A 13,174-nucleotide genomic window follows, 5' to 3' on the forward strand; every position below is an offset into this window, starting at 1 on the left:
TCAGGTTGAAGAGAAACACAGAAAAGGTCACCAGTCACAAGGTCACTGCACCCTGCGGAGCTGCTGGTCGTACATACTGCGGCGATCATCACCCTCTCGGCACGTACGATTAATAGAATTAGACCCTGAGAAAACAGTAATCTGTGCTCATTCTGATCCTATTTATTTTTAATCGTGCTTAGCTTCCTTTTGAAACTATGCCCGTACTGCTACGAATGCTAATGTTTGAAGGGACCACTTGAACTCCTTGTAGCCATTAAGATGAAAGCTTAACACAAGGTTTTTATAACTAGCTTTGCTTCCAATATCTGCTCCGAGTGTTTTAAAGGCCATTGAGTAGGTCCATTTGAAAGTATTTCAGTGGGCACATATAACAGAGTAGTGAGGTGTGCACACATGGTGAGTCTGCCATAGTCAAAGGAGGCAATGTTCTCTAGTCAAAGGATGCGACATGAATGGGGTTACAGCTAGGCTCGTTTGTGTTAACTTTTTACCAAAGAACATGTCTGGAGACCTGCCAAAAGACACTCAGGACCTCGTGAGTACTGCCTCTATAGGTGGTATAAGACTGCATACAAGCAGGGAATCAAAGAGACGTATTCATGGCTTCAGGGTAATTTCATGATGATGGGAACCAGGGGGCTTATAAATCTTTTCAATCAGCAAATTAGGGGCTTTCGGTGACTAACGTGACCATTTAGTGGTGTGTACATTGGATTACTCAGAAGCTTATTGCATTTGTGTGTGCTTATTGATAAGACTGAGTATATAAATAGCTTCTAAGTTGGTTGGAAGACAAACACTATAGGTTTCATGTGAAAACCAAGTTTAATGTAACTACCATCTGAAGACACAACATGAATGGGCTGCTCTTTCTCCTTCTCCACAGTACTATAGGCCCAGTGTTTTGATCACCCACCTTGTGAATGGAAAGCTGTCTGCACTATACTAGCCTGAAACCCAGTACTGTCTGGGGGGAGTAGGACTGTCTTGGTCAGCTCTGCCCCCCTCCCCCTGCACAAAGGCCATCTTTGACTGTGAGGCCAGTAATGAGTTGGAGAGAGGAGTGAAGCAGATAGGGGGAATATCTGATGACTAAGAGGCTGTGAATGCCACTGTACGTGACTCTGTGATTAATACATGCAGCATCATCACAGACTGGCCTTCACCCAATGTTCTGAGATTATCACCTCCACTCCCTCCTCTTGTTACAGCGTGGAGCAGCCCAGATTCATCTAAAAAAGGAAATGTGTACTTATACTTATACTGCATATATTATTTCCTCCCATGGAAGAAAACTTGCATGTCTTTTGTGTAGTTTTATAAAGTCAGTGAGGTGTGCCCGTAGTCGGATATGGTGTGGATATTGATCTGGAGCCTTATGTCTTGTGTGCTGGCTCAGGGTTTATTTGCAGCTGCTGTTACTGGAAATGGATCCCTGGAGCGATCTGGATTCAGCTGATCCAATTAAACGCTGTGAATAATTGATCTGACAGTGAAACTGAGCTCTGTCACATGGGGGTAGTGACATCATCATTTAAGGGATGAAACTGTACTCCAGTGCAGCTGGACTGCCCTGGGTCATTTGTTCCACAATCAGTCCACTATATCTGATTACCACCTATGAAGGACACAAAGCAGATCACGAGGACAGAAGGGGAGGTCACACTGGCATTATCGCACTCAGCAAGACTGTACGAAGACAACAGACTCATTGATAGCCAGAGCCTGGAAACTCATGAGACTGTCATGTTACTGTCTGCAAACCTGAAACCACTGTGCTGTGAGAAATGAGGTTCTGATGCTGAAGTTACTTCGTATAAAAGAAAACAAATCTTTCTTTGTTTGGTTTCTCACAGTCCTTGTTTTCCTCTCATTCACGGGCTGTGTGAGCCGTGCCACATTGCGTGCTACAAAGGCCATTCCTAAACAAGACCTCCATATGAACCAGATGGACTCTGCGTGGGTCGATTATCTTCCTGGCCATGAAATAAGGTGCAAATAGGAGCCATCTTTGACCCTGGCCTTGAAGGAAGCTTAGATTGTAATATCTAATGAAACCCCTCCAGAGAGGTCTGCTCCTGCCGCTCACCACGTTTTCATCTTGATCTGCACTACAAATAAGAAAAGGGGGCTGTTGAACATTCAACATCTTGTCTGAATTAGACTTGAAGCCTTCGGCAAGAACAGCGGGAGGCCCACGTTTCATGTCTCCCCTATGTTTCTCACGGAGAGAGGCAAGGGTGTGGGGTCCCACTTACAGCTGACTCTCATGCTGCAAACATTTTGCTGGTTTGGCACTTCTGATCTGGTCATCATGAACTAACGGGCCTGATGAAATCATCTAGATGGTTTCTCCCCATGTGGTCACACAGTCATCATGCATCACTGTGTAATGTCCAGGTTTGTAAAGTGAAATTACTGCTGTCAGCCTGCGGAAAGTCTAGAGACTCATTAACTGAGCTGATTCAAACAAAGTCATGACTGGCTTGCCTGCAGCAGGTGATGTCACTCAGATGAAGAAACAACTTGGTAAATATAGTTATTCACGTTCTTAGATCTTATGTGAGAAGACTGTTACCACTGCTGTGATCATCAGACTGAACTGCTGTTTTCTTTCACTTCACCTATTTGGTGTGATTTTGTTCATTGTGTTGAGGAGTTGGGGGCTGCTGTAGCTGTTTCTGGCAGCATTTAAAAGTTTTCATTTATATCAGTTAGTCATTTCTACATAAATGTGATGGTGGCATTTTTAAGCCCCACCTCCAACGCTGTGATTGGTTGACTCTTTCTTCAACTGTTATGCACAAAAATGTGCATAACAGCAGATCTACTCAAATTGCCGAACAAGTTGTAGATTTGGGCACCAATTCAGAGTTCGACAACCAGATTAGCAATTACCACAGTTTAAGATAAACAGTGGAGGCAGGAAGAACAGCTCGCCTGGTTGATTCCAAAAATCTGCTTCTCAGCATCTGTACATCAACACTTTATATCCCATTTGTTTAATCTATAAACAAATAGAAATGGAATCACTGTAATGCTAACAATCTTAAACTAATGTACAAACACGTCCTAGTCAGAAAATGTGTATATTACCAGTTCTTCCCACTGCATGTGCAGCATTAGTGCGGTGTGTAACTGGCCCTTAAATCACAGTCTTTTTACATTTTTCCTTTTACATGGCTCAAGGAAACAAGATACAACATAATTAGTGTTGAAGAGAGCCTGGCTTGCTGCTGCTGCTCCCCCTGCTTCCAGTCTTTAGTCTAAGCTAGGCTTAAAATAACACCTAGTCACAACCTCATGTTAATCTAAATTGTGTCCTAACACTAATCATGACGAGCGGCACTACAGTCAACACTACTAAACAAACCTCAACAGCAGAAGCATATTTTTCCAAATGTTGAACTATTTCTTAAATGAATAGGCACTTCAACCTGAAATTACAACAGTCATTTTATGCCCAATTCATGGCAGTAACCACAACTAACACTGTTAAATTCTTAATACTCCAGTTCTAAAGTTAAAATTTGTCTGGGCTGTAACCTCTCAAGTGATAATTGCCAATCTGTCTCAAGTGGAGATGAACTTGATTCGAGTATACTCCTTTTTTCCCTCACTGGAGAAGGTTGGCAAAAGCAAATATGGCCATTCCCACATATTTCTCTATGAACGAAGTCATTGGGACTTCATGCAGGCAGTGAGGGGACCCTGTCAGTTAATTAGATGAGAGTGGTGACGGCTCCATCCATCACCTTACGTTTCCTTTCACCCTGAGACCAGGTCCAGTTGGAACGCTTCCCTCATCCGTCAAACCGGAGAACATTTCTAACTGCAAAGACCTCCAGTGAGCATCGAGCTAGAATAAAATCTTTCAGACAACACGCTGACATGAGCTCGACCTACCAGGAAAGGTCATGTGGTGTTACCATGGCAACAGGGAACACCAGCGCTATGTTAAAAAGGTAGTCAGGAGGGGCGTAGGGGGCGTCTGCACTAAATCCACGGCTGTGGAATTTCAGTGGGCGGGTGCGGATGCATGTTGAATATTAAAATAGTCTCTCTAAATGAACTCAGAGTAGCTGTGCCTCTATTCATTACACCACTCTGATGTTCCATAACCATTAACATCTGTTAAAGCCCAACACGCACCACGACACATCCAGCTCTCTGGACAAGGATGGTATTTTTAGACATGTACTCATTAGCACTGAGAGATCATTTGTAATGAAAGACGGGAGGAGAGAAAGAGGCCAATAACATAGTGAAAGATGGCATCCATATTCAAATATCTGAGGACCGAGTGGGTTTAACTGGTGGTGGAGAGAGCGGAGGTGAGACGTGGTGAGGCCAATCACAGCTTTCAGGGTGAGCAATGCAATAAAATAGTCAGGGCAAGGTCAAGGAAATTATACAGCACATTATGCATTATCTGAATATGGCTAAAGCACAGAAAACACATGTAATATCTAAGTAATTACATAGGCCTATAAAACTGCTCCATTCCTTGGACTGGGATCAGACCTATTGTTCTCAGTGAGATCAACATTTCTCCAGTAATTTAGCAATAATTCAAATGAGCTTGTCAGTTCTATTAGCAGAGCGGCTATCATTCAGAATCACGCGTTGTGTCGATTAATGGACCCCCCTCACTGAGAACCGTACAAGTATTCCTCTCCTGAAATGACATATCTCCAGTAGTCAACATGTACCATATTTCCTGTTTTGGTCATACAATAGTGGTATTGAATTGTGGGAGTGTTATCTGTTTTTCTGTAATGGGATTCTGATTTAATTTGCTGCAGGAGGGAAAGTGCTATGCAGTTTGTCTCTTTCTCCAGGTAGAGGTTAGACTGGATAAGAATATAGTGCCATTGTCTTACAAAGTGAGGACACAAACACAGATAGGGGTGGTAGACAGTCCTGCTACTTCCCATCTCCTTCAGTTACAAATTAAGAGCTGTTGCAGCCTGATACAACAGTGCCCCCTGGAGGACACAGTTTCTTAGTGAACGTGTCTATAAGCTTGAAACAACAGGGCCACGATGGGGTGTTTTTACAGACTGAAAGTTATTCAGGATGTGGTGTTTATGTAATATAATTAGCATGGTTCACTTAATAGAACATTTTTTTTCTAATTACCAGATGCTGCACTAAATGCTATGTCAAAGAGAAATATAACCAAGCCAAATAGTTTAAAGAGAGAGAGAGAGAGAGAGAGAGAGAGAGAGAGAGAGAGAGAGAGAGAGAGAGAGAGAGAGAGAGAGAGAGAGAGAGAGAGAGAGAGAGAGAGAGAGAGAGAGAGAGAGAGAGAGAAACAAAAGCCATACAGTCCAAATATGGTTTTGTGTGCTCCGGCCTTGTCACGCTGGGTTGGCACTGTCACTGGCAAAACAAGAAAACACAATGGAGTGATGGAGGGACTCATTTGCCAGAGCGCCCTTTTGCTGCCACACAATTAGCAGCAGAGCAATGAGCACACCAAATATCCAAGTGCCACTCCACAGGGAGGCCAACTTCTGTGGCTCCAAATGGACTTGGCCAATTTGGCCAGCGATTGCACTGGTGCATGAGCCCAGTCATTGTCCTCACAGGCAGCCAGCAGATGGGAGAGAAATGTGGCCAGGTGCTGAGCAGGACAGTCACTGATGGAGTAATAATATCAGGATTAATATTTATGTATGATTAGTAATTAAAGCATATAATGAAACCCAGCTATGTCACCAGTGGTGTGCAGTGGAGTCAGCCAGCAGAATGTGTTTTGTCTTTGTAAAGGTATGTTTCAATCTACTTTTATATTTGGCAGTGGCTTTGTGTGTTGCAGTTGAAGTGTATGGTATAGTTTAGGGTTTGTTAACATTTAATATGCAATATTTGTGTTTATGAATGATACATGTTACTTATACTTTGTTATAAAATAACAAAAGGTATAAAAATATTTTGGTCCCGCTGGGCAAAATTGCTTTTGTTTTCTTCTGTGTAAATTCTCACAACCAATGTTTTAGTAAATCTGGTTACATTAGCCTGATTTGAGTCACACTGGTAGCTGGTTAATACTGACCACTGTTTGCTTATCACAGTATGTGTCTTCCAGAAATGAATATAAAAGACGTGTATGAGCACTGCCAAATTTAACTAGGATATAGAGTCTGTGGAAATTGTCCCCGTGGTATCATGGTCACGATACTTTAATACCCACATTTAAAGGATCCTTATCAGTCGTATCAAGAACATATTTGAACATACTGGGTGATGCGTCATTATCTGAGTCCGTCTGAGCTGAGGAAATACATCTGCTCAGGAACAGGGTGAAACAGCTATCCTGGCTCTGTTCAATGGTAGAGAAATCTGCTATAGCTTAATTATTAACACATCTTATCTCATACCAAAAATAGTTCTGTGTCTATAAAAAGGAATTGTCGTTATTTGTACCTAAGCAGAAAAGGCATATTTGTTTTGAGTTTATGGGTTGGCGTTTCCATTAAATTCTACCCAATTTGAAAGGAAGAAAAATGGTTGTAGAGATTTTATAGAGGATGCTTTGCTAATGTGCTAAAAGGAGGTATGGCTGGACCTTGAAATACTAAAACGAAATGGATGTGATGTCAGTAATCAATAGGCCCCCATTGATCTGAATCTCTCAATAATGTGGCCATATATCACTGAGTAAAGATAATGTGCAGCACTAAAAAAGCTCTTAGGGACGACAATGTGTGTGATGTTCTCTGCAGAGTGACATGGCTGTAGTCACAAAGCACAGCATGTGCTCATAGGGCAGATGCAGTCTATAGAGCTTAGATACCTTGATGGGGAAAAAAAGGGGATGCAGACAACAGGATGGCGAGTGTGGTTCAGACCACAGACTGTTGATTTCTGGGAAGGAGGCAGGAAGTACAAAGACAGATGGCCACATGGTGCACCGATTCCCCTATGAGGCGTCACACACAACAAGAAATCCATTTATGAGATGCCTCTCAGAGTGTAATGCCACTAATTTGGGTCTGATGAAGAATGCAGGAGCCGAGTGCCACCAATCGGGACTTTTAACCCTCCCTAAAAGGATTTGTGAGAGCCCAGATGTGCCGCGCATTGACTTTGATTCAACTGTGTTTATCCCTCGAGGGGCTTTTAAAGTACATCTTATCAGGTTATATACAGCATGTAGAGAAATGTTTGGAGTGATTGCACTGTGTCAGTGCACTACTAACATGAATCCCAGCTTTGATACCGGTCACATTTTCATTACATCTACCAATATGATGCCTAAATGTTCACTTTGTGCAGTGCTTTGGTTTCTGACTCAATACTGCAGCTGTGACAGTGCACTGTGTAGCATGGTAAACCAAGATGTTATTCAGTACCTACTTACTAATATTATCGGTTTGCAGGATTTTATTTATTCTGCAAAAAAAAGGAACATCCAGAAAAATATATCTCATTGTAAGTATTAAAATATATCTTATATTCATATTTAAAATGCACATTCTAAAGTTGCCTTTCACTTAAATGTGAACAAACCTACTCAGGCAGAAAAGAGGTTCTCAAACACAAGACAAGTGACTTGACTGCAGCAAAGGAGGCAGAGTGTGTCTGCTTTTAGAGGCTGTGTTGGCTCGAGTGATGCCAAACTGGACACAAATCATCTGGAGGACCATCCAAAGGGGTGGGCGTGTGGGTGGGTGGGAAGGCAGAGCAGATAAAACGAATCCTAAAAGGCTCCTGGCAGCTGAATAAAACAACCCCAAAGGCTGTCTGTCATGGCATGGTGTTCAAGCGTTGGCCCCCTCTTTCTGTTGCAGGCTTTGTTCATGTCCTGGTTTCACGGCGCTTTCATCTCCCTCCCTGTCCTCTCCCATAGGTGTCTGTGTAATTACTACTGACACAAAGAGGAAGAGGCAAGCATAGATCTGCAAACATTACAAAAGTAATTAATTCCTGTCAATTCACTCCATCTTTCAATTCATCTGCCAGTTTGATGAGTTTGCCTTTTTCTTTTTTCTTTGCAGCCGTGCTAACTTTGTACCCTGCCTAGTTAATCACCACTGGCATCACGCTACCTGAATTTATTCTCATGTTTCGTTTGTGCAATGACATCATCATTCTTGATACTGCCGGAGCTGATTATTCAAATTTCTAAACCAGAAACACTTCACCGTAGAGCCTTTAATAGCAGCCAAACATGAATCCTATCTCTTAGCTTCACTCTGCATTTTTAGAATTATACATCTCCTTCTGAATCCTTTAAAAGCAAATGAAATGGTTACTTCACAGAACTGCCTGTTGCCTTGTATTTACCACACTTATGACATATATGTGACAGCAATGAGGAGGATGCTCAGATGTCCCTGTCCCCGATTTAGAAGGCTCCTTCAAGTAGTAAATAACTTTAGCGTTGGTGGTTGCAGTGGGTGAATATTGTAACCTTCAGCTCTAATACTTGTCAAAGATAAAGACACAAACTCTGACACAAAGTGCAGTTTCTATTTATTCACAGAAAATCGAGTCACCCCTTTAAGTAAATCCTCTTTTTTTTTTTTTTTTTTTTTCCTTTGGTCTTTCTTTACATTGCCTTCTGAGACATGCACTCTGACATCATGATTTCATCACCTCACACACGTCTTTCATGTGGGCATGAAATTGGCACAACAGCTGGGCTGTCAGAGGGTGTCATTTCTGCAAATGAAAACAGGAGAATAAGAAGCTGCAGAAGCTTTCAGAGGATCCTCCTGACACACTTCCACCTCCCCTGCTGCTCCGCAGTGAACTGCTGAACTCCAGATGGGGCTGACTCTTTGACTTATTAAAGATTTACCAACTGAGTCGTGCCCTTGACCTTCAAAAGCTGTGAGTTGGTGCGACGACTGCAGGAAGACTGCGAGTGTTTGGGGATTTGAGGGAGCAGGAGGTTGACAAACGACTTTGCTGCCTTTGCCACTCGACAGCTTTGGCAGGCTGTCAACAGAGAGAATGCAATATCATTTGTAGTAAATTACCAGCCCACACAAAGTGACACAAGACAGCATAAGGCAAGTTGTTCTGACAGCTCCTTCAGCCACTGCACACACCTTCCAAGAAAACACACACACACACCAACACAGCCAGATCAATTTTAATGAAACCCCAACAAAAATCTTTGGATACATGAAATGAAAATGTTATTTTGTATCAGTATTTATTAAGTAAGGCTGTGGTTCTCAAGCTTTTTCTTCAAGTCCTCCCCTTTTTTTTTTTACAGTTTTTGCACAACCCCATATTATTAATATCCAAAATGATGTCACAGGCACTACTGAGCATTTATTAGATATCTGGAATTACATTTTGACTAGTCAAAACTCAGATTTAAGAAATCTACAATGGATTTTTGACTAGTCAGAACTCCAATTTCAGTTTCAGGTATCCACAGTTGAATTGTGTGGAATTAAAGATATCTGTAATTCGACTTTTGACTAGTAAACATGTAATTGTGGATATCTGGAATTCACATTGTGAATAGTTGAAATTCAATTCTTTTAGATGTCAAAATGAAAGTAGTTTCCCCATTCAAGTCAATGGTGATGGTTGCTCTAGCGACGTCACTTCTGCACGGTAGCGAAAATCAAGATCTCTCTAATTTTCTCTCTCTGTGTCACTCCATTCGTGAATTTTTCCATGTAAAAGCTGTTGTTTACATTATTAAAATTATTTTTTCAAATTGGTGCTTGCCGGTGATGCTTAGTGGCATCAATGCAAATGTGCATCACTCTGAAAAGTACCTACTCCAAAGTAGGAGCTAAAAAAGTCCCCTAAAAGCCACACTACAGGAGGCAACAATAAATCAGGTCAGTGCAGAAACCTCTAAGAACTACTATAGTTCTCAGTTCCAACTGTGGTTCCCACACAAATAGGGGAACTTCCTCTAAAGTTTTTAAGAAATATGAAAAAGTTCCCCGGGTTCAGAAGTGCATGCCTCCTGCCCCCCCTGCAATAGATCTCATTTTGGGAAACACTATTATAGTATAATTGCTGGAGAACATTTTACTAAATATTTTCTGGAAGTTAAAAACTTAACTTTTGAGGTGTGAATGTTTTATTTTATTATTTGAGTCAAGGCACAAATTCTTGAATGAACTTATATATTATCCTGACAACAACAATATGAAGAAATAACTTTAAGATGCATTAAATACCTCAACATAGAGGAAAATTAGTTTACATTGATTCCATAATCCAGAGTGGCAAGACAAGGACAGGAGAGTCTATACAGCAGTGACAAACAAGCGAACTATGCTTTTTAGGGATAATATAAGTCATGACAATGAATATCATCCATTATCTATACCCACTTTTTCCTAACCAGGGTCACAGGGATCTGCTGGAGCCTAAATTAATATCATAACATATGAAAAAAATATTTGGCTGATGTGGAGGTGAGGTTTGCCAAATCTATTGTCTCTGATTTACAGTGCACTTAATATAAACCGGTTGGGTGTTTTCCTGTGAAGGTTTTATGTAACTGCAGTTCAGGAGCTTGGGGGAGGATGTATTGTAGGTGTAGTTGAGAGGATCTGCTCTCCTCTGTTCTCTGAATCAGGTGGATCTGAGTGAACACAAGGGGTTTCTCCCAAAATGGGAGATACACAGATACACAAATAAATTTGGATTATGACGGTTTGAAAGGAAAAGTGACAGTATATATATTTAAATTATTGTGAAGACGTTTATGTCTCTGTTTGACACAGTTAAATTGGTTGTACTGTAACTTTAAAGGGACACAGCAGGGACTTTGCATTTTTTATCATTTCTCTACAACTCAACAATGAATCCATTACCTGCATTAAGTCTAGGGGTTAAAGGATAAAGGCTCCTACATTAGTATGAAGTGTGATTGAAAACAGCTGCCTGCTATGTAAAAAGCAGTTAGAGAACTAAAACACAAATGTTGCAAGCTTAAAAAAAAAAAAAACAAGCTGAATGCAATTCTGAGGGGCTGAGTGAAAGAGCTTTATGCTCAGTGGGGTCACCAGCAATGTGTAAATTGACTAAATCAACTGCATGACTGCACTGCCACACTAAGATGATGGAGGTTATGCAGTTCAGGCTAGTTTTAGGCGTCACAAGTTGAGTACAATATGAAAAAAAACAAAGACTGTTTGAAAATGAACAAATAAATTCATTATGACATCTGAAACGTTGCACGAGTTGTAGTAAATAGGTTGAAACGTTCAAATTCACTGGTGTGGCCCTTTAAATCACACAGGCAATGTTCCTTAAGTTGACTGGACAAAGGCAGGATGTGGTTCTGGAGAGGTGGAAAGTCCAAAGTAAAAGCCAAGCTGGGGCCTCTGACAAGGCACAGCATGTGGTCACGCTCCAGTTAACTGGAGTTCACCAGAGGTTAAGAGGGCTATAACTTAACAACAGAAACTTTTAAAATATATGTACAGACAGGGAAGATAAGAGCACTGACAACTCGTGTGTGTCCTCAACTCTTATTTTCATTTTGATGTCTGCTGGGGGTGATAGTTTTGTCTTTGCAAGCAAAGCTGATTCCTAAAACACACAGAGCAGAACAAACTCTGGTTGCCGCTTCTGCAGTGAGACTATGTAGAGAGTAATCGTTCGCTCTGACCCCTGAGACTATGGGCAGACACTCTGCTGCTGTTCCCCTGACCGGTGAGTCCATTTTACCCCCAGCTACACGATCCAGACCACTGACTAGAGAACTGCCTCAGTGCCCACACTGCTCTCAGAGGAAGTGACCTCAATACATCCAATAACCCTGCTCGTACAAGCGCGACAGCTGGGGAAGATTGGAAACACACCAGGTTTCTTATCCTAGATACTGCTAAAATGAGAAAGTACATTGTTTTGGTGGTGTGAAGTTTTCCCATACACTTGATATCTAAAAGACATCCAGTATAAAATAGGGTAACATCAGCTGGCAAATAATGGTCATTATTCAGCAGGTGAAATTGAACCATGTCTGTGTTGATTCTCAGTCATCCAGGTTATGTTATACTCTAAAGTGCTATAGCTGACCATTAGATGTGCTTGAAATGTTTAACCTCTAATTTAAGAAGCTTGTTCAGGGCTGACCCACTGGTGAAAGGTAAAAGCTATTTAACATTTGTGGATTCCTTACACCTTAAAAACACATGGGTCATTGGAATCACATGAGATGAGGTGTGAGGATGAATCACTGTAGGCATATAAGAGGTGTCGCAGACCACCCCCACTCCAATTTGACATGGAGTCTGACTCCTCCGTCAAACCACCATTCTCAGGCCAAGATGTACAAATTACTGTCTTCACTGCAGTGTCCCTTATTCTACAGGTGCAAGTGGGCTGTGTGGTCTTGTTCATCTGGATGCAATTTAACACACATATACTAATGCTGATGTTCCTTTGTGTCTGCTAGTAACTGAGTGCTGACTAACAATTTCTGCAGATGAACTTTGTGATGTTGTGTGTTATTTGTTGGTTGTGCCGCCCCCAAGTGGCTGAAAATGTATTTATGCAGATTTAAAATAATTTAGTAATGTTTAAATTTTTGAGGGAATATCAACGCGCAAGGATAAAAAAAAAAATTAAAAAAAATCTTGTGTTCACTACGTGAAGTAATCCTGGATTTAGAAATTGTTGATTTCAGCAGCTTTTCCGTCTTTACAGCTTCTGTCAACATCTGAGTTTTACAGGGAATCAAAAACTGGAGCCACTGCTGAGAAGCCTGAAATCAACTGTTATTCTATCCAAATGAAATCAGTCCTCCCAGCTGTGGCCTCTGCCCACAGCCGCTAAAGGGGCTTTGCACTGTGGTAATTGTTGAGTTAACTTACTGAACTATAGGAACTGATTTGTGCTGATTGCCAGGGCCCACGTGACTGTGTGCACTAAGGCCAGGTGTTTGTGTGGGATTTTGCTTTTTGGCACATTACTGTTATTTTCCACTGGGATGCTAATCATCCAGCATGAGCCAGAGGCATGATTAAATGTCAAACAACTTCCTTGGTTTTGGCCCTCTCACTGTGAATAAACCTTTCTCACCCACAGGCTGCAGAGACCTGAAGTCTGAATGCTTTGAGCTACAGAGCCACAGCTCCCCCTACAGGCCACACTTCACAAGACAACAACAAATCAGGTCAGTGGGCAAAATTATTTCACTTACAAAAACCATGCAGCTCAATTCAACAAA

Source organism: Mastacembelus armatus, chromosome 15 (assembly GCF_900324485.2).
Source record: "Mastacembelus armatus chromosome 15, fMasArm1.2, whole genome shotgun sequence".
NCBI lineage: Eukaryota > Metazoa > Chordata > Actinopteri > Synbranchiformes > Mastacembelidae > Mastacembelus > Mastacembelus armatus.